Source organism: Equus asinus, chromosome 18 (genome assembly GCF_041296235.1).
Source record: "Equus asinus isolate D_3611 breed Donkey chromosome 18, EquAss-T2T_v2, whole genome shotgun sequence".
NCBI lineage: Eukaryota > Metazoa > Chordata > Mammalia > Perissodactyla > Equidae > Equus > Equus asinus.
The window spans coordinates 30784648-30810872 of NC_091807.1; the positions used below are offsets into that span (position 1 = coordinate 30784648).

Genomic DNA, 26225 nt, shown 5'->3' on the forward strand with positions numbered 1-26225 from the left:
AGTGCTTGGTGCACGGTCGACACTCACCAGTTGTTTCTTGGCGCACTGAATAGATTGGTATTTGAGGATCTGACTGCATGGAGGCCAGAGTCACCCAGGTGCAGTGAACAAGGGAGAGGCAGATGAGGAATAAAAGAGATCGGGCCTGGTTTGGATTTTATTCAGAGTCGGGAGTAGGAAGCTGGTGTAAGTTTTAAGCAAGGGAGTTCCATCGTTTGCTTTTGTTTAAAAAGATGGCTCTGGATGTCATGTGGGAGTGGATTGGAGGAGCCTGAGGGAGAAATGTTGAATGGACTTCACTTTCAGTTATCTGTGGATGTTGACATTTCTACCTAGCCTTGAACTCTTTCAGTACCCTGAGGGTAATATGATTTACTCTTTGAGTTCTCGGAGATGGGGTGAGATGAATGGTTTTGTACAAACCTTTTGAAGTTCTCTGAGGAAAAGAGAATCCCATGAAACTCCTATTATTATTGATCAAGTAAAATAAAACAATGTAAAGATCAGGAATTATTTAACTTTTTAAACATTAAATTAATTGAGGTTATGCATATAGATTTCTGATCAGAGAGATTTTCTATTTACATTTCTTGGTGAAGGAAACTTTAAATATGTGGAAATGAATCCTTAAAATAGCTGTTTTACGAATTGAGCGTCCATAGAAGCTATTCCCTTTGAGGAAGATCTAATTTGTAAAATGCTGCCATTGTCCAATCTGGTGTTTTAATTAGTATCAAAGAGAGGGAAATACTGCAGTAATTGTAAGCTGACATTACTTCCTTAGTTCAATTAGTTTTAAACCATAGTCATTGTCTGTTATCTTTAGTTGTTTTGATCTCATTAGATGAAGTCATATTGTAGTTGTGATTTGGTAATTTAAAAAATAACACTTTTTTCTTACTACAAAAGCAGTACATGTTTATTGAAGAAAACTTCTGAAAATATAGATAAGGAAAGAAAAGAGTGTGCCCAGAATCTCTCTATCGAGCGATCATGACTGTTGATTCTCTGTGAGGGTGCACCTGTTCAGATTACGCACAGATCAAGCGTGTAAAGTTTCTCAGTCTGGAGACATGAGGGCTTGTTAGGGACTCTGGGCCCTGAAGGTGGTCCGTGGATGGGGCAACCCAGCATCAGTCAGCCCAGATGTTTGTGGCCCTGGGAGGACGCATCCTGTTGTCACGACACCTTCTAGTTCTTCAAGAGAAACTGGAACGGATTTAATATGAAATCTCCTCATTTTTGTGTGGGCCGCAATTTTTGTTAACACCCTGGAGTTCAGACAATGCATATGTGAATCAGTCTTGTTGCCCTGCCGGTTTGTGAGCTCAGGTACACACAGTTTTGTAGCCAGTGTCTTTCACTTAGTGTGTTGGAATATAGTCCCAAGCCCGAACAGCACACTGCCCTCCAGTGTGTTCCCCTTGCAGTGTGAGATGTACCTATTTCTCTCCAAAAAATCTTAGCCAGTTTTATTTGTTTTAACTTGCATTTTTTGGTACAACCAGTGAGTTTGAACACTTATTAAATGCTTGTTGGCCTTTTACAGCTTTACTTGGTAACCAGCCACCTTGCTAGAACTCTTAGTTCCAGTGGTGTTTTGGTCATTTATTCAATGCTTCTCAACCTTTTTAATATCATGGAATAGTAATACCTCATTAGGCCTCATGGCAGGCATCAGTCCCCCAGAGCTGAGGGCATCAGGAGCTTGAGCACACCTCTAACCCATTGAAAGTACTGTGGTTGGGAAGTTCTGAGTTTCGTCAGTGGTTCAGTGAATGTTTGAGCATGTGCTCTGGGCCTGGAATTGATCTAAGTGTCCAGCCTTGAACCAAGACAGCACTTCAGCACTCTAAGACCTCGTGGGCTTTTCATTTCTCTTGGATTTTTCGTGTAGACCATCCTATTTACAAAAGACAGTTTTTAGTTCTAGAATTTATACAGTAACTTACTCTTCAGCTTGTATTTCTATATTGATGTGGGCTCCCAAAAACAGTGGTGAATGCTAGTTACCTTGTAATCTCTTAAATTCAATTTAATTCTCTTAAGTTCTGTTAAACTCTAGACTCTTCGCAGAAGTCTAAAACGGACTTTGGTCACCGGTTCCATATTTTGATGATGAAAAAGCCAAAGCTGGGACTGTGCACTGGGAACTTTTGAAGCATCTGGCTGACCCAACGACACGAATCCCTTCACTGTCCTTTAACCTACAGATCCCCTCCCCTCCGACTTCTTCCTCCCCACAGAAGACAGAGGGCTGAACCAGGTTTGGAGACCTGACCCAAGTTGGCCCACTCAGTGTCCCTTTCCTGGAAATCTGAAGTTGGACCCAAGAGAGGGATTTGACCATAATGTGCTCATGGGCCATAAAACTTGGGCCGTATAGACAGTTATGTTCTGCTGTTGTTGTGTCTGGAAACAGAGAAAGGTGGCTTATGGATGGAGAGAAAACAGCAAGTATCTAGAGAGAAGCAGAAAGAGAGAATGCTGCCTGCATGTCTGATGGCTCTAAGCCTTCTCTTCTAGTCCTTTCTGGAGCTGGCTGCTTTCCCGTTCCTGAGTTCTGTGAAGTGCTCCTGTAGTCTTAACATCACCCCTTCCTTCCTCTTAAGTTTAAGCCAGCTGAGATTGGTTCCTCTTACTGTGATTCAAGGGTCCTCCTCTTTCCCAGCACAGTATTCTTTTTCATAATATTACCTTGTCTCTTAGATTTCTTGACTATTGTCTGAGGAATTTGTGAATTTGTTATTTTTTCTGAATAAAGTAACATGAAAAAATTAGGATAGCAAGAAACACAGAAGTACACAAATTTAATCCAATTCAGATAATCGTGATTTTACTGGAAAGGCCATTTTACAAATGTGGTTGCTCCTCTGACCTCTCTTAAACCAGTTCAGATCTCTAGCTGAGAGAAAACAGGAAGGAAGAGATTGTGAATTTACCTCTAAATGTCCTAGAATTTCAGTAGTGTTGTTTCTTTTCACATTTCTCTTATAACACAGTTCTCTTATAACATTTTGACCTCATGCAAAAAACCATACTAGAGACATTCACAGTGTACGGTATTGTGTGTGTCCCCGTAGGGGGTGAGTTTGAGGTCTGTTCAAGTGGGTAGCCGCTGAAACAAGACTCTTAACTTTAATGTGTAAATATCAAGAAATTGAATCACAGAATAGTTGACCTGGGGCTAGGCTTATTCTTAGATTAGCTTTCTGTCTCATGGTGATGTCATATGTCAGGAGTCCTTAACTTTTTAAAAAACTCAGTGCTAAGTTCAAGTAGTCCACTATCCTAAAGGAGTTGGGTGGGGAGGGAAAAAAAAGAAAAGTGATAGGAAAAGGAGGAAAGGATTGTAATAGAAAGCTGACAAAGTTCAGTGCCCCAATTTTCCTTATTCATAATTATATCCGTCTGAACTTTTTCATTTGCAAGTGGAAGAAGCACAAACTGGCTTAAGGGAAAAAGGAATATGTATTGACTCACATTATCTGTCAAATCCAAGGGTTCTCATTGGCTGGCTTGATCATCTGCCTGAACCAGTCACCATGGCCAGGGGAATGCATACTCTTATTGGTCGTCCTGGGCCTTTGGGTCTACCTTTTGTACCAGGGGTGGGGTCAGTACCTAAACTCCTGGCATTAACAGACGAAGGGAAAATGGGACCAATTACAAGAAGAATGAATGCTGTGCAGGCAAAACACGTGTCCAACACGTTCATTGTATACAGTGATCATTTGGAAAGGGGCCAGTGGTGACCTCTTTTTTTCTTTTAAATCATAGTCTTTTTTTTTTTTTTAAGATTGGCACCTGAGCTAATAACTGTTGCCAATCTTTTTTTTTTCTTTTCCTCAAATCCCCCCAGTATATAGTTGTATATTCTAGTTGTGAGTGCCTCTGGCTGTGCTATGTGGGATGCCCGCCCCAGCATGGCCCAACGAGTGGTGCCAGGTCTGTGCCCGGGATCCGAACCTGCGAAACCCCGGGTCGCTGAAGTGGAGCGTACCAACCCAACCACTTGGCCCCTAAATGATAGTCTTTAATAAAACAATACAAAGATGTCAATGCAATCAAAAGAATATATGAACTTTCTTCTCAATAAAGTTCGCTTTTTAAATTTAAATGCTCAACATGCTGCCCATAGAATTTATGTTGTTTCTCGTTCATTTTAAAACAAAATATATTTTACTATTCTGTGATTGCTCTAGATGGAATGAAGTTTGGGAGACTGATGTGTAATCTGGTTAGATCACCTTTAGTTTAGAACTGAGGACGTTCTTTTCACCAGTTCGACCACTTCTATAATTGTAGGGTTTCTCAGATTTTTTTGGTGCCTAAAGGTGTGTTAGCATTCTCTCGTGGCTCATACTTGGAGGCTTTTTAACTTATGTTTCATCTGGAACTACTGGAAAAGCATGTGTATGCCATGGAAAAGTTGGAGCTGGAAGGGGATATCCTTTCTTCGGCCATTGGCTTTTTTTTGTTAGATTCCAGGAAAGATAGCAACTTGACCTTTTCAGAAGGGATTGGCCTATTTTTGAGAACTTTTTTTGTTGTTCTCAGAGACTGATAACAGTAGGTGGTGAGAGCTTGCGGTATCTTGAAAAATAGGTTGCACTTGCTTTTTAAATGATATTATCTGCACTGTAATTTAGTTCACACGTTCTGATTACAGCAATTCTATCCAGAAGCTCTAGATCCTGGTCCTTCTTCATTTTATCTGACATTGTCAATTTCCTCCTAGTTTCATTTCCTTCCATGCGCAGCTGGGACCTCAGAGTGGGTCATTTCTGCTATTTCCTTGCCCTGTTGTCCTTCTGTCATTGCTACCCTGCAGACTTTCATCGCTGGACCAACCCAGCTGTCTATGTTCTGTTTCCTGTATTTGTGCTGCTAAAAGGCAGCTGAAGAAAACCATACAAACTTGTGGACTTTTGTCCTGACCCACTTAGCTGCATTCTTCTAAGTATACTCCCTCAACTTTCTCTCCATTCCTCTGCTCCTGCCCAGAGGCATCCAAGCCTTCACCCTCAGGAGTGGTTCTGCCTCCTGTTTGGGCCTCCTGCCTTCTTCCCAAGTAGCTCTTGTCAATCTGTCTTATTCACACTTTACTCTTTGCTTCTTGAGATGCGAGAGAAGGAAAAGGTAGGTGTCTCTTCCCTTCCCGGATTCTAGATGCTGTCCTTTTCTGTTTCCTCTGAGACTTCGTGCTGTTCTCTTGTGCTCATGCCCTTCGAACAGTGCCACCACTGTATCTTGCTTGACTGCTGTGTGCCCGGTGCTGTGGTAGGAGCAAGGAGGACAGCAGCGACAAGCTCCTGTCCTCACTCTATTTATATTTTACTAGGACATCCCTACGTACCCCCCCACCCACCCCCAATCACGTAAATAAGTGATTCCCAGCTGTTGTAAGTGCTATGAAGAAGGCATTTGAGAGGACCTAATCTAGTTCTAGAGGCCAGGGAAGATGTGACATTTACTTGGGATCGAAAGCATGCATAGGAGTTGATCAGGGAAGGCAAAGTTGTTTTCCAGGCTGAGGGACCAGCATGCACACAGGACTTAGGCCACAGAGGAGCACAGTATATTTGAGAAGAAAGCCACTGTGGCTGTCACCAGGAAATAGGAGAGGGAGGTAAGGCCAGACTGTGCAGGGCCTTGTAGGCATGTAAAAAAGGGATTGGTGCCCATCCAAATTATGCTTGTTCTGTCTCCTTTGTTTTCCGTGTCCTCCTGTCCTCTGCTCCTTCCTTCACATCTGCTCAGGTTTGTCTCGCTTGACACTGTGCGCCCTCTGACTGTTGGCATCTCACTTCTTCCTCTAATAGCCGCGTTTCTTGGAAGAGCGGTTTGTGTTGGGTGTTTTCATTCCTGTTCCCTGTTGCATCCTGGTTCTGCCTCTGCCCCTCCATTGTTGGTTCCTGTGCACGGTCTTCCATCCATTTGTTTCTTGACCTTTCCGCAACATTTGACACATCCTTCTTTAGAAACACTCTTCTACTTTGGCTTGCTCTGCCTGATGCTGTGTTTTCTCCCCTCAATTAGATCTAGGACTTCTCAGTCTCCTTTGAGGGCTTCTATCCTTAAATGTTGCTGTCCCTAGACCTGTTTTTTTCTACCCTTTTTTCACCCTACACTATCTTCCAGGATTGTCATCTCCAGTCTTAGGATTTTAGCTACCTGACTGAATCCTATTATCTGTGCGTACCTGGAGTTCTGTCCTTTCTTCTGAGTTCTAACCCATATCTAACTACCTGCTGTATTCCTTGGGTACTGCGGATTCATATGTCTAAAACAGCCCGCCCGCCACCTTTCTTCTGACCACCGTTGTTCTCTGCCTGTATTTCCCATTTTGGTGAACGATGCTATTATCTACCCTTTTGTTTGTTCTTTCAGCAATTGTTTATTGAGTATCTAATATATATCAATAACTGTGTTAGATACTCTGTGGTATAACAAAAAAATATAGTTGATCTTTGTCCCTTGACAGAGCTCCTAAAACCTTTGGAATTTCCTCAGTGGCAGGAGTGTCTTTTGTCATTCAAAATGAGCCCCTTTGAACCTTATCTGAGTTGGTACTAATGAAGTGACTTTCAGCCCCCCACTACCAGGCCTCCAGGGAAGGGAGAGGGGCTGGAGATTGAATTCTGTCACAAAGCCAACGATTTAATCAATTATGCATATGATGAAACCCCATATGAAAATCCTAGAATGGTGAGGTTCAGAGGGCTTCTGGTTTGGTGAACACTGTGATGTGCGGGAAGGTGGGCGCCCATTTTCCCCGGGAGCAGAGGGCAGGGACTCTCTGCACTTCCCCTCCCCCATACTTTGCCCTGTGAGCATCTTCCAGTTGCTTGTTCCTGAGTTGTATCCTTTAGAATAAAACTGTGATCACAAGTACAGTGCTTTCCTGAGTTCTGTGAGTCGTTCTGATGAATTATTGCACGTGTAGGGGCCAGGTTGTGGGGCCCCTTGAATTTCTAGTCTGCCTCGCAGAAGTGCTGGTAGCCTGGGGACACTCGAGACTTGTGGCTGGCCTCTGAGGTGGGACCGAGCCTTTAACCTGTGGGTCTGCATTAACTCCAGGTAGTTAGTGTCAGAATTGAGCTGAATGGCAGGGCACCCAGTTGGTGTCAGAGAACTGTTGTTAGAACTCATACTCTGACTACAGAGTCTACCTGTCTCTCTACAGTGTGGACTCAGTACCTGTCCGTGAGTCTAATAGGTGGACAGGCAGTTAGAATTTAGCCATGCAAACTGTCAAGCCTCGACTCTTTCTCTCTGATTCTGTGGTTGGTTGCCAAATTCTGTCAGTTCTGCCCCTGAAATATCTTTTAAATTCATCCTTTTCTGTCCCCACTGGTATTGTCTTAGTCCAGGCCTTTATCATTTTTCACTTTACTGCTTTGCTCTTACTGGCTGCTGCTTCCTGAGTGGCCTGGCTTCCCTAATCCACTTGGTTTTACCCACTTCTTGTTGCCAGAGGGGTCCGTTTGTTCACGTGCTGCCTCACAGTAAAATCTTTCCCTGTGGTTTCATCTCCTATGGGGATGGGTTTCAAACGGTGGTATCAAGACCCTTGTATAAAAGTTACTGAGGACCCCAGGAGCTTTTCTTTATATGGATTTTTTATCTGTCTCACTATTTGCTGGATTAGAAATTTAAAACTTATGTTTACAAAATATTTATTAATTTATTGAAAATATCTGTAATAAATCCATTACATGCTTACATAAATGACAGATTTTTATGAAAACGAACTGTTTTACCAAACGAAAAAAAATTTAGTGGTAAGAGTGGCATTGTTTTACATTTTTGCAAAATCTCTTTAATGTCTGGCGTAATAGAAGACAGCTGGATTCTCATATCTGGCTCCTGCAGTCTGTTGCGAAATGTTGTTTTGGTTGAAGTGGTGGAAGAAAATCTGGCCTTACACGGATATGTAGTTAGAAAAAGCAGGAGTCTTTTATGGCGTTTTCAGAAAATTGTGGTTATTTTTTTGATATTACACTAAAACTTGACACTGGTAGTTTCTTCAGGGTTAGTTGCAGTGTGGAATCTGGAATCTTATCAGTGAACTTTTCATACTCTGTTACAATAAAATCTGTTGATCCACCTTGCAGTTTGAATGAATATTTTACTCCCGTGTGATTTTGTAACATCATGTACAAATTGGTCAATTGGGAAGTAGTGGTTCACTGAATTATATAGATCTTCCAAATGTTGATTTATTTCATTAAACAATATCACAAAATTCTATTTGTTAATATCACCACCCATCTTAATAGAAAATTCTCTGAATGTTGGGAAGCAGTCTTGCTCACAATGGCAGATACTAATTTTCCAAATTTTTAATTTTTACCCAAAAGCTCAACTTTTATCATTAGCAACAAGTACTGTCAGTTGTTTTTCTTGAAGTAACACGCTCACTTCATTTTTGAGAAACCATCTGCCAAATATTCAAGTCTGAATAACCATAGTTTTTCTCTTGTCATTCTGCCAAAAAAAAATTGTGTTCCAAGAAAAAATGGCTAGTTGAGCTGGCAACTCACTTACACAAATGTGTTTCCTCCAGACCTTGGTCTTAGTGGGTGTGCCGTCGAAGTGCTTTATGATTGCTTCCCTTTTAGTCACACAGATATTAACATGTATCCTCAAGGGCTAAGATTTATAAAGTAATAATTTTTAATGACTCATCAAGGATATTCTGAAGCAAAACCTTTTTTTTTCTTTTTAAATGTGTGTGTGGCAGTGAGAATACAACGGCTGCTAGGACAGTTTGGTGCCACTGCTAAGGTGGCAGTGGTTTTACCCAGCCTTGTTTTTGTATCAGTGAAACATAAACACAGTGAAAAGGGAAAATAATCTCTGAGTACTATTATGATAATAATTTTGACCTTCTGGACCCCTGAACTCCAGGGATCCAAGGACCACACTGAGAACTGCTGCCTTATAGGATAAAATCTAAACCTTTATGCACAGCCTAAAGGGTGCTTTATGATCCATGCCTGTTGACCTTTCTAGGTTCTTCCTCTTCTTTTCCATCTATACCTCACCTTTCCTAACTTGCCGCCTGCACCTCAAAGTGTGGTCCTTTTGTCACGTGCACTTACCTTTCCATTTCATTTCCCTCAACCTAGCGTGTTCCTTTGCTCTCTTCTTCTGCCTCCCCCGATGTGTCTCCAGCCTATCGTTATAGGCCAAACTGGGTGTCCCTGGGGTGAAAGCTCCTGCGCCAGCTATTAGTCATTTTCCCTTTGATTCCCACCCGGCTCCCAAACTTTTGACTGTACCTCTTTCCATCTATTTTCTAGGTCCCTCTGATTCATAGTTCCTAACTTCATAATCCTCGTTATAACAGGAAAGCTTTTTACATCCTGTTTGTGACCTAAACTTATTCATGCTAATATTTTGCATTTGAACCTTCTTACCCCTAATTGAATGAAACATTGAACAAATAGGTGGTGGGATATTTTTTTGGAGGCTTCTGCTCTATCAGAAATGGTATTATAGTTAGGTCTAGCCTGAAGAATAAACTTGGTTTCCTTTAATAACTATATGAATGATGCCCATTAGGAAGCTCTTCTGGTGTCCTCTGGATTCTGGGTTATATGCAGCTGAGTTCATCTGATAAGTGACCTTTGGAAAAGGTTGTGCTCAGCTTATGTAAAGTATGCTTTAGAGTGACTTCTGGTGTTATTTGGCTCACATCCATCACCCCACACATACTCAGGAGTATTTTGCTGAGTACCTGTCATGTCTCAGGTATTTTGCAAGAGACTTTCACATATTCCGTCTAAAATTTATTTTCCACAATTCTGTGAGCTAGATGGCAAATACCCTTATGTTGCAGATGAGAAAACAGACCTCACGTTTACTGCCATTTGTAATAATGAAAATGTTACAAGTGGCATATTAGGTAACTGAACTTCAATAAAAAATTCTCGAGTTAACCACAGAAGTAAATAGGAGTCTTATAACATGGTGAAATGACACTTGGTATAAATGAGCATTATCAGGTAGGCACATTTCAGGGCTCTAGTCTATCTTTTAATTCTAGAAGGAGCAAGAATTGTTTGTAAAGGATTGTTCTAGATATGGCCTAAAAGTTCCTAAAAATTCTGAGGTCCTGTAACTCTAGACAGTTGTAGCAATGCTAAATATATCAGGCAGTTACGGCTGTAATTATTGCTCAGAAAATGAAATCTATAAACTCTAGCATTGTGTTCATATTGGTTTTATTATGAAATACATTACCTTTTAGATTTCTTCTCAAGTTTGAGATTCAGCTTACAAAGCTATTAACTGATATGTAATTATACTGTAAATTATGTGTTTGAGTTAGATGGGCCTTTAGGCCCTGACTTTGCTGGTAAATGTAACCTCTTATAATTACAGTCAAGATGCAATCCAGATACTCCTGGAAATAGACTGTTGAGTCAGAATATCCTGAATAGTCTTGTCAGATTCAAAAATGTTAGAAAAGGGCCAGCTCTGTGGCCGAGTGGTTAAGTTTGCGCGCTGTGCTGCGGCGGCCCAGGGTTTGGATCCTGGGCGCAGACATGGCACTGCTCGTCAGGCCATGTTGAGGCGGTGTCCCACATCCCACAACTAGAAGGACCTGCAACTGAGATATACAACTATGTACAGAGGGGGTTTGGGGAGATAAAAAGCAGAAAAAAAAAAAAAAAGATTGGCAACAGTTGTTAGCCCAGGTGCCAATCTTTGAAAAAAAAAAATGTTAGAAAAGATCTAAATCAAAATGGTAAAATGACATTCACCCATCTAGTTTTGGGCTTACTTCTTTGTGACTTTCCTAAACCTGATTAAAGAAGCAAGTTCTAGAACCAAGAGTTACTTAAAAGATTTGTGTAGACAGTGGGGATTAGAACATGAAAGTGACATATCAAAATGTAGCTACTAGCATTTTCTAAAAAAGTCCTCAGGCAGTCAGGCCAGGTTCATTATTATTTCATGGTCGAGAGGCAGTATAGCAAGGAAGTTAAGAGCAAAAATTCTGGGGCCAGCCTGGCGGCATAGTGGTTAAGTTTGCACGCTCCACTTCTATAGCCTGGGGTTCGCAGGTTCGGGTCCTGGGCGTGGACCTATACACCACTCATCAAGCCAGGCTGTATCGGCATTCCACGTACAAATAGAGGAAGATTGACACAGATATTAGCTTAGCCATAATCTTCCTCAAGCAAAAAGAGGAAGATTGGCAACAGATGTTAGCTCAGGGCCAATCTTCCTCACCAAAACAAACAAACAAACAAACAAACAAAACCCCACAAACTCTGGAGCCAAACTGCTCAGCTGCTGAATGCATGATCATAAGCCAGCTATTTAACTTTACTGTACCTCTGTTTCCTCATCTGTAAAATGGGGTCCATTCCATAAGAATAGAATACTATTCAGCCATAAAAAGGAATGAATAATACATACTACAACATGGATGAACCTTGAAAACATTATGGTAAGTCGAAGAAGGTAGACACAAAAGGCCATGTACTATGATGATTCCGTTGATATGAAATGCTCAGAATAGCCAAATCGATAGAGACAGAAAGCAGATTAGTAGTTGCTGGCAGGGTATGGGTTTTCTTTTTGGGATGATGAAAATGTTCTGGAACTATTACATGTTATTGAATTGTACACTTTAAAATGGTTAAAATGGTAAATTTTATGTTATATGTAGTGTTCCATAATTTTTAAAAAGGAAAATTAGACACGGCATTTATTTAGCTTACTTTAGTGGCAGTTTTGTCAAAATATTTTCTTAAACTAGTTTTGTGTAATTTTAGGATAGGACCATTTTCAGTTCATATATAGTTCAATGAAATGTATCATAATTGTTCTCTTGTAGATCTAGAAAAGGTGGAAAATGAAAGCCATGAGAATTTTGATTCCTGTTCTTTCCTTGGTGCTGAAGTTCTCAAAGTGCAGCGTGGAGTCCCTGGGGGTCATTGAGACCCTTTCGAAGTGTCTGCAAGTTCAGGTTATTTTCATAATGATAGTTAAGACGTTACTTCCCTTGTTTTACTCTCGTTCTCTGTAAGTGTACAGTGTAGTTTTCCAGTGGCTATATGATGGTTGATGACATCATCCTTTTGATGACTTATGGTTTATGTGCTTGTGTCTGTGTTTTAGAATTTTCTAAGGTAAGCTCTTTGGGATCATCAATAATTTTTAAGAGTTTAAAGAGTCCTGAGGCCAGAAAGTTAGAAAACCAGTGTCTTTGTGAGAAATGTTAGGTGCTAATAATAAAAAAATATGTATGAAGTGCCTGTATTATGCATTTTTGAAAAGGGAGGGAAAATAAATTATAAGCCAAATTATTTTGTTTTTGGTCATTTTACATCTTCATTGCTCAGACGTTATTAGATTTGGAACCACAGTGGTCTTTTCAGAACACTCTAGGCCTTCAGTTTAGGAAAAGGATCTCAGTTATTGGTTAAGTCTGTAGTTTTGAATTTGAACACGTTTTATAATAATAATACTACTAGATATGTTGATTAACACTGCCATATTCGTGATCCATAATGTATTTGAAGTGTCATGACAGGTAAGGTTTACTGAGTGCTTACTGTGGTGCAGACAATGTTCTAGGTGTTTTCTCATGTAATCACTCATTTAATCCTCCCTAAAACAGAGCAGAATAGGTACTGCTACAATGGTTGAGTAATTTACCTATGATCTCACAACTAGTAAGTGGCAGATCTGATATTAGGACCCATGTAGTCTGGCTCCAGAGTCTGCAGTGTTCCCTCTATGCTGTATGCTTCCTCTGCGTATGCATGCTGTGTAGTGAGAGCTCTCTGGGAATGTGTATAGAAAGTTCCCATTTGGAAGGCCCACACTTCTACGTCTTTGTAATCCAGTGGTGGCTGGGTTGGGAGGGGGCCTGGGTCTCGTGCCTAAGGCCTGGGCTCCAGGAAAGAGGTGCTTGGGAGAGGGCTGGGGAGCTCTAAGGGGCCAAACCTCATTCCCGGGAAGCTTCTGGTCCAGTTTTCTAGTTGGATGTCTTCTTCCTAGAGATTGGCTCAGCTTATGGTTTATAAGAGGATCTCTCCCCTTTTCTGTGGCCCTTTGGAACAAGATAGATTTTCACCATTTTCCCCTAACCTCTGTCTTTGAGTCAAACATTTATTCCATTTGAGCTTTTCTGAGGGTTTTTATTACCAACTAGAAATGAGAAAAAAGTTTGGGGGGGGTGATGTGATATTAAAAGATACCCTTTAAAAAAAGGAACAACACTAATAGATACAGATATTAGTGGAGACAGGGGTCTTTGAGATTCAAATAATTGAAGTAAAAGTCATCAACCTCTCTGAGAAGGTCCCTTCACCTTGATGTGGGCTCCTCCAGACTTGTCATCGCTGAGGCCAGGGTGGGTGCTTTGCCGGGAGGAATGAGCCAGACCTCCAGCCACGCGCTGGAAAGGGGAATGTTGCCAGGAGATCTGTGCTGGGGCTGAAGGATGTGCCCTGCCACCGCCTCCTCTTTTCCTCTCCCTGCTGTCAGTCTTACCACCACAGATTCCCAGGAGCCACGCTGGGCTAAAGTGGACAGCAGGGCTGGGGCCTGGGGTGTTGCAGGCGGTTTGTATGAAGGGAAGGCTCTGTTAGTGTTAAAAACTGGGCATTAGAGTACTTTTCCTTTCCAGTTGTTCTTTCAGTAAAAGCTTTTACCTCAAGGGATTTTCTTTGCTGTGTGACCATATCCATTACTGTGTCCTGAACTGCAGGTGGCAGCCCCAGACCCTCCCAGTGGAGCACTGGGAGCACAGAGTCTGCACAGGAGTTCCAGGAGAAGTGAGTGACAAGGCTGGAGGTGGTCCCTCCTCCCTGCTTCTCTGAACACCTCTGATTTAAAAGGTTTCTGAAGCTGAATCCTTAAAAAATAAATAGTCTGGAGTCCTAAAGATGCTGGCTGAAGGGGACCTGGCGGGGAGAGGAACATTCCCCTCGAGGCTCATTTTCCACCCTTGGGGGCCACGCAGTGGAATCCAGTCGTGTTCATGACTCTTGTCCAGACATTCTGGTTTGTTTACATATCAGAAGCAGAGCGAGAAGACATTTTTAACTATCATTCTATCTGCATGAACGAGGGCTATTTGTGCCAGTATTTTCATTTAAGCTTTTATATGTTTGTGGGCTTATTTTCTACTTAAAAGATTTTTTTACTACACAAAATAACATGTTTATGGTACTAAAATCTCTCTGAGTGGCTTCCTATTTACTCAGCTGCCCGAGTTGGAAGCTTATGCCTTATCCTGGACTCCTTCCTCTGCCGTACGCCCACTTCTAATCCAGTACCATTGATCTGGCTGAGTTCTCGCAGTTTCCTCTCTCTGCTCAGCTACTGACCAACCTCAGGCCTGGTCCCTCTTCAGCCAATTTTGCCCTCCTTCCATATCTTTTCCACTAGAGCAGCAGTTTTCAAACTTTTTCATCTCAGGACCCCTTCATACACAAAATTTATTGAGGAGCCCTGAAGAGGTTTTGTTTATGTGGGTTCTTTATTGATATTTACCATATTAAAATTAAAACTGAGAAATTGCTTATTTTTAAACTTTTTATTTATTAATTCATCTAAAAATGAATAATAAGGTCATTACAAGTTAGCATAAATAACTGTTTTTTTGGTGAAGAACGTTGGCCCTGAGCTAACATCTGTTGCCAATCTTCCGCTTTTTGCTTGAGGAAGATTGTCCTTGAGCCAACATCTGTGCTGGTCTTCCTCTATTTTGCATGTGGGACGCTGCCACAGCATGGCTTGATGAGTGGTGTGTAGGTCCATGCCTGGGATCTGAACCCGTGAACCCGAGGCCATCAAAGCGGAGCCCATGAACCTAACCACTATGCCAGCGGGCCGGCCCCTGTGTCAATAGCATTTTGATGGGAATAACTGTTTTTGAAGACAAAGACTTGTAGTGAGAAAAGTGGCATTGTTTTACATTTTTGCAGATGTCTTTAATGTTTGGCCTGATAGTAATCAGCTGGATTCTCATCCGCGTGCATCCAGTGTGAGGACATTCTTTCTGTCATCACAGCCAGCTCTCCACCTTGTCAGATCCAACACTCCCTTTTTGTACTGCCTCATTTATTCTCATGAAATTAAATTCATCAATAATATACACATAATTTCAAAAATATCAGTGTAATGCCCTAATTTTTTTATAATGAAGAAATCAAAGTAATTTACACAATTAGAGTATGTCAGTGCTTGGTCTTGACTACACCAGAAGACATGGGAATGAGATGCTCATTGCAAATGCAGTGGCTGCAAATGCATGCTGATGGAGGGGATTCAGATATCGAGACCGGCATTATAGCTCATGACACTTGCTGTGAACAACTTTTGCAGAAACTCAAAACAATGTTCTCTTGAATTATACTTCTAGCAAATTGAGTGTATGGTAAAAACTTGCAAAAAGTCCTTTGTGTTTATGTTGGTAAAATGGAATTTGGCTCTAGGCTTAGATAATTATAAATGGATTTCTCTCCTATATGAATATCTGTTGAAACATTTGAAAGTCACAAGGGACAACTCCTTGTATGGGACTGTTCTGAGTAGCCTGTTAAATACCAGTGGTGCCTCCCAGTGAATGTGACAATCAAAAATACCCCTAAATGTTTCCAAACATCCACTGGGGAATTGTACATACCCATTGAGAAGCACTGATTGATGGAATCTTGGCTGGGTTTAAAAGGAATTTTTTTTGATGTGGGATGATCATTTTTAAAATAACTTACAGGGGCTGGCCCAGTGGCGTGGCTGTTAGGTTCACACGTTTGCTTTGGCAGCCTGGGGTCCACCAGTTTGGATCCCAGGTGTGGGCCTACGCACTGCTTGTCAAACCATGCTGTGGCAGGCATCCCATATATAAAGTAGAGGAAGATGGACGTGGATGTTAGCTCGTGGCCAGTCTTCCTCAGCAAAAAGAGGAGGATTGGCAGCAGATGTTAGCTCAGGGCTAATCTTCCTCAAAATAAAAAAAGTAACCATTAAAATAACTTACATTATAAAAGAATTTCAAAACAGAAGAATAACTTTCTGTAATCTCTTCACCCAGTATAGTCCGTACTAATATTTCGTTCTATATTTGTCTTACCTCTTTTTGGTTGTTCTTCTATAAATTTTTCCATTCAAAAATGGGATCATTTATAAACTGCTTCTTTTTACTTGGTTTGATGCTACTTGATTGTACCTAATTCATGTGTCTCTTTTTCTGTCATAGCAAATCATTTTTATTCTTGATTTGATCATAAAATTCACGCAATCATGTAATATGCAAGCAATGCATTAACATTAAAATTGGTGCTACCATTAGGACGTGGGTCTGCAATAGGGTGGAGGGGTAAGAACAGAGGGGTAAGAACAGAGCCTAGACTTGTATGGCCTTAACCAAGTGATTTAACCTCAAACTCCAGTTTTTCTTGTCCCTAACAAGTATTAGAGATAATGTATGGAAAGTTCCTGCCCTTTGGTGGTGGGCGATCCCTGTCCGGCCTCTGCTAATCTCCAAGTGGACTGCAGGCCCCTGGAGGGCAGGAAGGGCATCTCAGACATCTGTTTGTGTCTCACGATAGCTCGGCACCTAGGTCAGTAATCCATTGAATTGGCATGATTGCCAAATGAATATGGCAAAAATTGGTTATTTTGTCGGACTGTGAATAAACTTTGTTTCATTTCTATCATGGTTCTCCTTCCATCACAGGTAAACAGCTAGATTAAGTACCCCTTCAAACCTCAGTAGGTCTTGCCCCAAATGGGACCACTCAGGATAAAGTTGTTTCTGAAGTTTTCAGCACAGCCAGTTGTCCTTATATCTAGATATGGCTTGACTGTTGTTATTACTCAGGAGTCTGGGTGGTTGGTTGATTGTGCAGCCCCGCCTTTGACGTGTGTAATTAGATGAGTTTGCATCTAGTGCGTTCCTTGAGGAAGCTAGATGTGTTTACCTCAGAGGCTGTCAAAGGCTTGAAGGGATGTCTCTAGGACTCATTGGTACCTTTAGGACATCTCTACAGGTATGGTTTTCTTTCATTGTGGATTTCTTTTTCTTTCAAAGTTTTGTTTTCAGCTGTTAAGATTAGAGATTTAGCAGCTCAGTCTGCTTGATCGATTTAATGTGTTACTATTGGAATTCTGAAAAATATAATTGGAAAAGTGATTTGTCTGTTTTTAGGAGTTTCTGGATCCTGAAGGTCAAAAGCATATAGGCTGAAACAGTGGTTCTCCAACTTTAGCAGGCGTCAGGATCACCCAGAGGACTGTGATGAAACAGATGGTTGGGTCCCACCCTGGTTTCCTATTCACTCTGCCTGGGTGAGGCCTGAGCATTTGCATTTCTACCCAGCTCCCTCTTTATGCTGGTGCTGCTCGTCTGGGGACCAGACTTTGAGAACCACTGGGTTGAAGTATTGAAGTCAGTTAAAGGTGATGATATGGAGGGAGAGATGGGCCCAGCTTGTTTCGGGAGAATCCTGTTGTGCTCCCCAAAGATATTAGAATAATAAAGAAAAACTGGTTTTGGTACATGAAGAGAAGGAAAACATAGGCGTAAACCCTTAAAATACTATATGATCTACACAGAACTCGAAATATATTATGATGCACATCTGAAAGCGATGTTATAATCCAATGTTACTGCAATAAAATTAAAAAAGCATAAAAATAAAAAATAAAATAAATTTAAAAAATACTATATGATCGTTGTAATGGTTCTTAAAATTAAGATAACAAAAGAGAATTGGAAATAATTAATTTTAAAAAGTTTATTTTACCTTTTTGAAAATAAGAGTAATGCATATTCATAATGAAAGTGTCATAAATACAAAAATTTCTCTTCTAGAAGAGAGAAGAAATTTGCCCAAATTATATTTTAACACTTGAAGATAACTTCTATTAATTTTTTGGTAATTTCCATTCAGTATCTCTTTTATGCTTAGGACTTCTGTTTTTGTTTTTCCCCAAAATGGAGTTTTTATTATCCAACAATATATGCATATTATAATGGAAGAAAAAGATCATAAAGAACACTCAGTCTCTCCAGACACAACTGCTGTTAACTTCCTGCAATTTATTATTAGAGATCTCTTTATATGAATATACTTACTGATATGTATTATCCTGGCCATGTGGTTTTATAATTTAATTTTTTTACGCATTATCTTTTCATGTCATTAGATGTAATTCGGAAGCGTCTTTTTCAGGTACAGAGTATCCTAATCTGATCAACATACTTTGTATCTAAATCTTTTCAAACAACCCTTAGTTCCCCCCAGCCCCTTTGATGAATTCCCTGAAGTGGACGTGGTAAGTCCAATAGAATGTAAACTCTAAGGCTCTTGATATATTTTACCACATTGTCTCTAGAAAGGGCTTAGGAGTTACCGCCCAGACACCAAGTCTACACTCATTGCCATTTTAAGATTTGCCAGCTTGATAGGTGAAAAATAGTATCTCCTTGTTTTAATTCAGTTCTTTTGCTGATAAGAAGTCTAGCACTTTTTTTCATGTGTTTAATTGCTCATTTATATTTCTTCTCTTTTGAATTTTAGCTCTTATCCTTGCCACATTTTCTTTTGAAGTTAACTTTTTTCTTAATTTATGTGAGCTCCTTGTATTTAGGGATATTAATTCCTTATGTCGTTTGCTTCAGATATTTATTCTCAATTTTTCATTTGCTTTCAAAACTTAATTGTGATTTTTTCTTTTGTAGAACTGTCGACGAAAATAATCCATAACCAATCTATAAATGAAAATTTGGGTGAGTTTATTCTGAGCTGAAATCTGAGGACCATGGCCCAGGGCCTTTCTTCCCAAAGGAAGAGAGGGCACCAAAGAAGTGAGGTATACAGAGTGGTTGTATACCCCCAAACAGGACATTTCACATATGATTGAAATGTCCCTCCCACAATAGTCACAAGATTGCCCTGTTGGCACAGCGCTTGATGGACACAGCAGGTAGTGGGTTTGCTCTCTTGGAGGGCGTAGCAGGAGGCAAGTCTAATGTCTCGAGCTGGGGGTCACAGGTGAGCACAGCAATCAGTTTGTAGCCTAAGGAAAGATGCTTAATCCTTCAGGAGATGCCAACATTGGGAGAGGACGGGAAGTTGCACCTTTATCTCAAGGGCCTTTGTTCTTGCCATAGGGAATCTCTAAAGCAGATATACAATGCATGCTCAACAGCCGCCTCAGGCCCTTTTGGAAAGACAAGGTCAGGCCGAATTAGGTTTATACCAAATGGCTTTCTCATATTCTCCAATATATCCTATTGCTTGCCGTTTTTATTTGTCAGAGGTACTGAAGGTCTACACCCCCCACCCCATCCACCATTATTTTCCATTTTTAAAAATTTCTTCCCATGCTGTCAAATGACGGTCCTCTCTCACTCTAGGATTTTATAACTGTTAACCCATATTTTCTTCTAGCATACTTTCATGGTTTCATTTTTTTCAATAGAATCTTTAAACCATCTGTAATTTATTTTGGTACAAGCAAATAAATTTATTCTAATGTGAGCAAATGTGACTTACATTTTCTTAATATTTAATTATTTGGTCACCTATGCAAACTCTAGGCAAATTTAGGTAGCATGTTGGAGATAAGCAGTAAGTTTTCACACTGCTCTGAGGAGCACTGGGAATGCTGAGAAGGCTTAAAGTGTTTGCCGTGGGAATAGGGGTGGGAGAGGAAGAGAGCTGAGCACATACGTATATGGGTATTTCCAGCTCCACCTTCTGCCCGGAACTAGACTTAGCTGGTTAGCTAGGCGCTTACTAGGCAGATCTTCTCGGGCACCTAATGCTGGGCTGTTCCATAGCCCAGACTTCCATACTAGCCCTAAACTTCATAGCTAGTCTTGATTCCTTTCTCTTCCATCCACCTTCTGTTTACTTCATTGCTAAATTCTGTAGGCTTTCTGTCCAAAATATATCCCAAATCTGACTACTTCTCATCATTTCCACTGTTAAAATGTTAGTTCTGGCCACCGCTGCTCTCACATGAACGTCTGCTGTGGTCTCCTCATTGGTTTTCTTGATTTCGCTCTGCCTGCCTGGAATCTTCCACACAGCAGCTTCTGCAGTCTAAGTCAGATCATGTTATTCCCTTGCTTAAAACCTTTCAGAGACTTCCCATTCACTTAAAATAAAGTCCAAGGCTCACTTGAAGAGATCCTTGTGGTCTGGCCGCTGTTCCCTCTCCAATTTCCTCTTTTTCTACGCTCCCCTTGTTTACTTTGCACCAGCTAAGCTGGCCTCTTTCTGTTCTTTGAACAGGTTCTTTTCTTTCTTTGGATCTTTGACTGAACCTTCTCTAGAACTTCCCAGAAACTACCCCAGGTTCTTAGAGAGGCTTTCCTTGACTACCCAGCCTCACAAAGAATCCCCAAATACCACCTCCAGTCATTGTCTGTCTATCTTACTTTCTTTGGAGTGGTTCTCTGTATGTGAAATGACCGGTATTTATTTGTTTACTTGTTAGCTATCTCCCCACTCTAGAAAGTAAGCTCCTGGAGGGCAGAGACTCCTTTCTGTTCCGATCTCACTCCCTGCACTTCGCCTGGTTCCTGGCTTATGGTGCTGGTGGTAGGTCCTAGGTAGCTATTTGTGGCGCTGCTCCCACCCTGTAGCCCTGCCCATGCTTTAATCAGAGCAGCTCAGCTTTTGTCTCTTGAGCTTCACTGTGAGGTTTCTTTCCAGAAAGTTTTCTTGGTTAACAAAAGTTTGAAGATAATTCCCTTAGAAGATAAGAATTTACTGTCAGGTTCTATGAGGAAGAAAAGATTTTAATTTGACATTTCTGTCAGTGTTCCATCTGCTTCATAAATATATTGGTGATATGGGGCCAGCTCTGGTGGCCTAGTGGGTAAGTTTGGCGTGCTCTGCTTCAGTGGCCCAGGTTTGGTTCCCGAGTGCAGACCTACACCACTCGTCTGTCAGTGGCCATGCTGTGGCAGCGGGCCACATACAAAAAGAGGAAGATTGGCAATAGATGTTAGCTCAGGGCCAATCAATGAATATATATATATATATATATTGGTGATATGGTTCCTGACTTTTTAACTTGAAGGGGCAAGCATGAGTACAGCATAATGATTTTAAACATTTTCCCCCCAGGAGTACTTTTTCTTTGCGTACTGAATTGCATACCATAGATTGTTTCTATCCTATAATTAGGAAGATTATGAGATTAAATCATCTTATATTTACCTTTTTTAAAGAGTGCTTCCTGAATCCTAAGCCAGAGCATTTGTATAGCTTCATTGTGTAAATATTTACGTTCCAGGTGTGTTATTCATACACATAAATATATGTTTCCCTTGATCTGTGTGTGTAAGCGTAGCATTTGTGTTCTCTTGTTCCCCATTAAATTGTAAACACTCTAGTTTATGACTCCTGTGCATCCTTTTTGGCTCCTCACTGCATTGTGCTCTGATGGATACCAGGTTGCTGCTCCCTAAATATTAGTTGATTTTTGTGACAGTCGTCATATGACAACTTCAGTATTTTAGTTTTGGCTGCTCTGTTGATTAGAAACTTGTCTCAATTGTGTTTTAAGTTATTACTTTCTACATTTTAACTAGTAAGTGCAAAGAGATTGCCTTTAGTTTTGGTTTATGTGTTTTCATGTTATGGTATCGAGAGTATAAAGTTTTACACCTGTTTGCATTGTGGATGATACATTTTATGAAAATAAAATTTCTTTTTTTATCACGTAGAGCTTTTTCCTTGAAATGGTACTTTAGTAACTCTTCCTTTCTGAGTTTTTTGATCCTTACTTATTCTTTTATTTTTAATCTCTGTCTTTTATTTTAGGTGTATTCTAGTTAGCTTGGCCTGCTCTCTTTTCATAGCAGCCTATCATTTAATACAGGTAATATTCTTTTGCATTTTGTTTCTAAAGTAAATGTCTTTTAATTTTAAAAATAATACAGTTAATTTTTAACAATTGAGATAAAATTGACCTATAACATTATATTAGTTTCAGGTGTACAAGATAATGATTCTTTCAGCTAATTAATTTCAAAAAAAAAGTGGTAGATTTCATTTCTCTGGACGTTTTTTGTTCTTTTGTGTCCTATGGAGTATTTTCATTGGCGCCGTCTTTTGAGGGTTTTCTTCAAGGAAGGGAATTTCATCCATGTCTGAGGGTTGAATGAAAGGACAGCTGCAGATGCCTGAATGGCAGCAAATTGGCCTGCCCAGACTTTCAGAGAGAAAGCACAGCAACACAAAACAAGCAGTGGGCTTAACAACCAAATTGTTAGCATCTACCTCTTAAAAGACTCAGTTGTAGACTGTGGAGTGGGCACAGCTGGAGGGAGGGTGCTTGTTTCTACGTCCTGCCCATTGGTGAGCTGTGGTCTTTAACCTGTGGAAGTTTATCAGGGGTGCATGAATTAGCCACCTTTTGCTATTTTTATTACCATTTTGCGGATCTTGGCAGACTATGGATCCAATACACGAGAGCTGCTTAATAAATATTTGCTGGATTCGTGGACAAAGACTTCTAACAATAGCAAGAAAGTAGTTCTTTTCATTATCTTGAGTGCCTTTTACAGCTTAACTTGAAACAATTTTATGGAGTGGTTCTTATAAATAGCACCTTTTATATATTAAATGAAAAGTGTTTTGTGGGGGTCATTTTTGCCACACAAAAAATTGTTTTTTAAATGACCTACATATTATAGAAAATTTGAAAAATGTGCGTTAAATAGAAGCAAGGAAAAGATCTTCCTCTGTCTGGCGAGCCAGGACCACTACTGATAATGTTTATGAAATATCCCACTATATTTCCTTTTCCTTCTTTGTTTCTCCATATACTTTCTGAACATGTCCACGTTTATTAGTCATATCATAATCACTTATTTTTCTCCTTTTTGCAGTATCTCTTGTTTAATTTAAAATGTTGAGAATCAACAATTGTAAGGGTTGTAGATGACATAGGTAAGTATTGTAAGGTTAATTTTAACTTTCCCTCACTCCGTGTCTGTCTTCCCAACCCTGTACTCCTTCATATGAACTATTCACTCAATCAAAAAAGTTACACCCTGGTCCTATTTCCTCTCTCACCATGGCAAAAATGGAAACAAGCAGAATCATAAAGGTGGGCAGCAGGCCTGAAAAATAAGGTGCCAACGTGATTCTCAGACTAGATAATCAGCTCCTGGACAATCAAGCTCCTTTCCTTTTTTATTTTGTCTTTTTCTTTTTCTCCTCTTAATCAGAGATGACTTTTTCCTATCTTGGAGCTTTTGCATGGTCTTTTGAATGATCTAAAAGTCAAGAACTTGATAAGTTGATTTTAGTATTTTTGTGACTGATGTATTAGATGAATGTAATGTGAGTCATTCAAGAACCTAGCTCCTGCTTGAACCTGTGTGTTGAGTGCCCTCTTTATTTGGGGTTGAAGCATTTTTTTAGTTAGCAATTGATCTTTTCCAAGCAATGCATTGTAGAAGTTGACCAGGCCTTGTTCTTTTGTATCATTATTCATCTTCCCTCTAAGCTTTGGAGACCGAGGCTGGATCTTGAGTCATCTGGCCCTTCACAGTGCTGGAAATCCACCCTGCTGAGGTGAATGCATGAAATATTTGTTGTCTCAGTGTAGATCTGAGAACTGGTTTGTCTCCAGTATCACAGATTGAGTTCTTTATATGTTACTGATAGGCACCTTTTGTGTCCATTTTACAAAGAGATCAGATCAGGGCTATAAAAATTACTGAACAGATGACATGATTAATCAGACTATTGATTAAACTCTTGTAACTCCTGTGCTTAATGTAATTTCCAGATATTTTGAAATACCAAATATAGACCCAGGGAGCTCAATATTTGAGTTTTGATAAATTTCTCTATTTTAATTTTTGTAGTTGCTCTTCATTTTAGAAACATCCACTCTATCAAATGGTCAGCATTGTGTGCAGAGTGACAGCTTAAATAATGTGCATGTTTGCTGTTGAAGCAGATGCCTCTAAGTAAAGCTACCAGATTAAAGAGGAGAAAAGGGAAAAAAGGAGAATGAACCCACCACGTAACATCTGTTAGAGACTCATGTGAACCCTGCAAGTTATTCTTCGTTTCCCATCCTAGATTCTCTTTTAATTTCCCCTGTTCTACTAAAGCATCTTGATTAATTCTGTATTAGCAGAGTGCCCATAGCTTCTTAAAGAAATGTGGTTCAGTAACAACTCTTGAATTTCCATGTGACTACTTATCTAATCTAACATGTATCTCTTTTGAGAAAAGTGTCCATTATTAAGGTCAACTCACAGGTCAGACATTAATCTTGATTGTCAAGTGTCTGAAATCATGTATGGAGGCTAAAGTGATCTGATGGAACTCATCAGAGTGCTAACTCTATTGAGTGAAAGATGCTCAGGCTTTGGTCTCTTTTGTGTTGCAATTCCTAGCAAGATCCAAAGGAATGAAATTTCCCAAATATGGAATAGCATGATTTATGAGAATATTTATTAATCTTAAGGTAATATGTTAAAAATTAGCTTAATTTAGTTTAATCTAAGGTTAGCTCTTAGAAACTGATATAAAAGATAGTTTAAAATTTGCTAAGCTTTATTTAAAGCTTGGGTTTTTGAGTGGAAACAGTTTCCCGAAGTATCCCATGATTTCCTTTAATTATTTCAGGAAGAGTGTCTATTTTCAGGATGAAAAAAATGACCAATCATTGTTTTAAATCAGGCTTAATTGCAATGACATATAAGGGAGAAAACATATTAATCTAGAGACAAGTAATTTCTTAATTCAGCCTTTTACTCCTGTGTGAACAACAGAAAAACTGTGGGATCGTCTTAATTGTTTTATAACTATAAGAATTTATTTTTTATACAGAATTTTAAAATTCTTGCTGAATTATATTCCTTGTGAGTTTTTGGTTAAGTAACTTTCCTGAGCTGGTAGCTTATAGAAATAGGCTAGTTGAGAGGCATTTACTTTCTAAAACCAGCTTTTTCTCTTTCTCAATTTAACCTTTTGTTGTAAAGAATTCCAGCATCTGCAGAAGTGGAGGGAGTGAGAAACACCGAGAACCATATCCATTACCCAGCTTCAGTGACTGTTAACTCTTGACCAATCTTGTTTCATCTCTCTCTCCAGCCCCAAAGATTATTTTGAAGCAAATTCTAGACATCGTATCATTTCATTAAAGTGAGTTGCTTTTGATAATGACAGTAGAAGCCATTTTCCCTCTTGGCATTAGCACAGACGCTAAGGGCTGAATAGAATTTTAAGGGGACAGACTCTGCATTGAAGAGCTCACCTCTTAAGGAAGGAGCTCATATTTTCACTGGACACTTTCTTCAAGTTTCGTTTGTCTTTCAAGTAGGGACGTATTTGCAAAGTTCTTATCTGTTTGGAAATTCCTGTAGCAAGTTCAGGTTTAGTTATCCTGTACTGCTTTGGCTGTGCCTTATCTAAATAGTATTGAAGGTAAGAAAGAATTATTTCACCAAGAGTTGGCTTCGGGCGGAATTAGATATATTGGGTGTATTTAGGAAGTGTGCCTTAATGCTGTAATCATATACTTGCTTTTAAAGGAACCTCCTAATAATTGCTCTTAAAAAAGCACAAATAAAACACTTAAAGGTGATCTTTTTTCCTAGCCGTCAGTGGGACAATTTAATTCCTTTTTTTTGGTGAAAATAAATGTTTTTTTTCCCCCGAGTACCTGAGATCTCCAGGTATTGGTTGTCTCATCCTTTGTTGTTAACCCTATTGCTTTCCCAGGCCAGGGTGCCTTTTTGTATACTTTGACCTTGCACTTGAAAGTGAATTCCTTTTGTCCTTTGAAGGAAGCATAAAACTCTCGGTTTATACTGGCGAGTGTGAGAAATAGAATTTTCACGTTTCCTTATGATTTCTAAATTTGAAGTGGCTTTGGTAATAATCCTAGTAACAGTTTCTTGATTTACTCCTAAGAAAAAATAGATTCAACAGATTAAATAGAATGCTTAAAGTGTTTTCCTTCTAAAACTAAAGCCAATTTTGCCTTAATTGTTAACCCTTAGAGTTTAGTTCTTGAACACAGAAATCTGTGGGGTTCAGTTTTATATTTTACTTGGTTCCAGTTTGTAGGGTAATCAGTGATTTGGCTGTATGGGATGCTGAAAGTGCTGGACCTAGCTAGATCAGGAATCTAATTTACCGTGTGATTAAATATGTGTCTACTTTTTTTCAGTAGCTAAACAGAAGTAATTATGT

The 26225-nt window shown here is 39.8% G+C and overlaps 1 protein-coding gene across 11 annotated transcripts in view; it reads left to right on the plus strand.

The window, feature by feature from the left end:
* Positions 1–26225, plus strand: part of ITSN1 (intersectin 1) — a 204291-nt gene that overhangs the window by 7414 nt on the left and 170652 nt on the right. For 2 of the 11 annotated variants that reach the window (XM_070488811.1, XM_070488818.1), the window contains exon 2: positions 11861–11992. The exons of 7 other annotated variants lie outside the window; for them this stretch is intronic. The gene's annotated coding sequence lies outside the window, so the exon portion shown is untranslated. Of the gene's footprint in view, positions 1–11860; positions 11993–18724; positions 18773–21824; positions 21883–26225 lie in introns of all 11 variants that reach the window. 2 more of the 11 variants (XM_070488812.1, XM_070488819.1) reach the window with 2 other exon arrangements.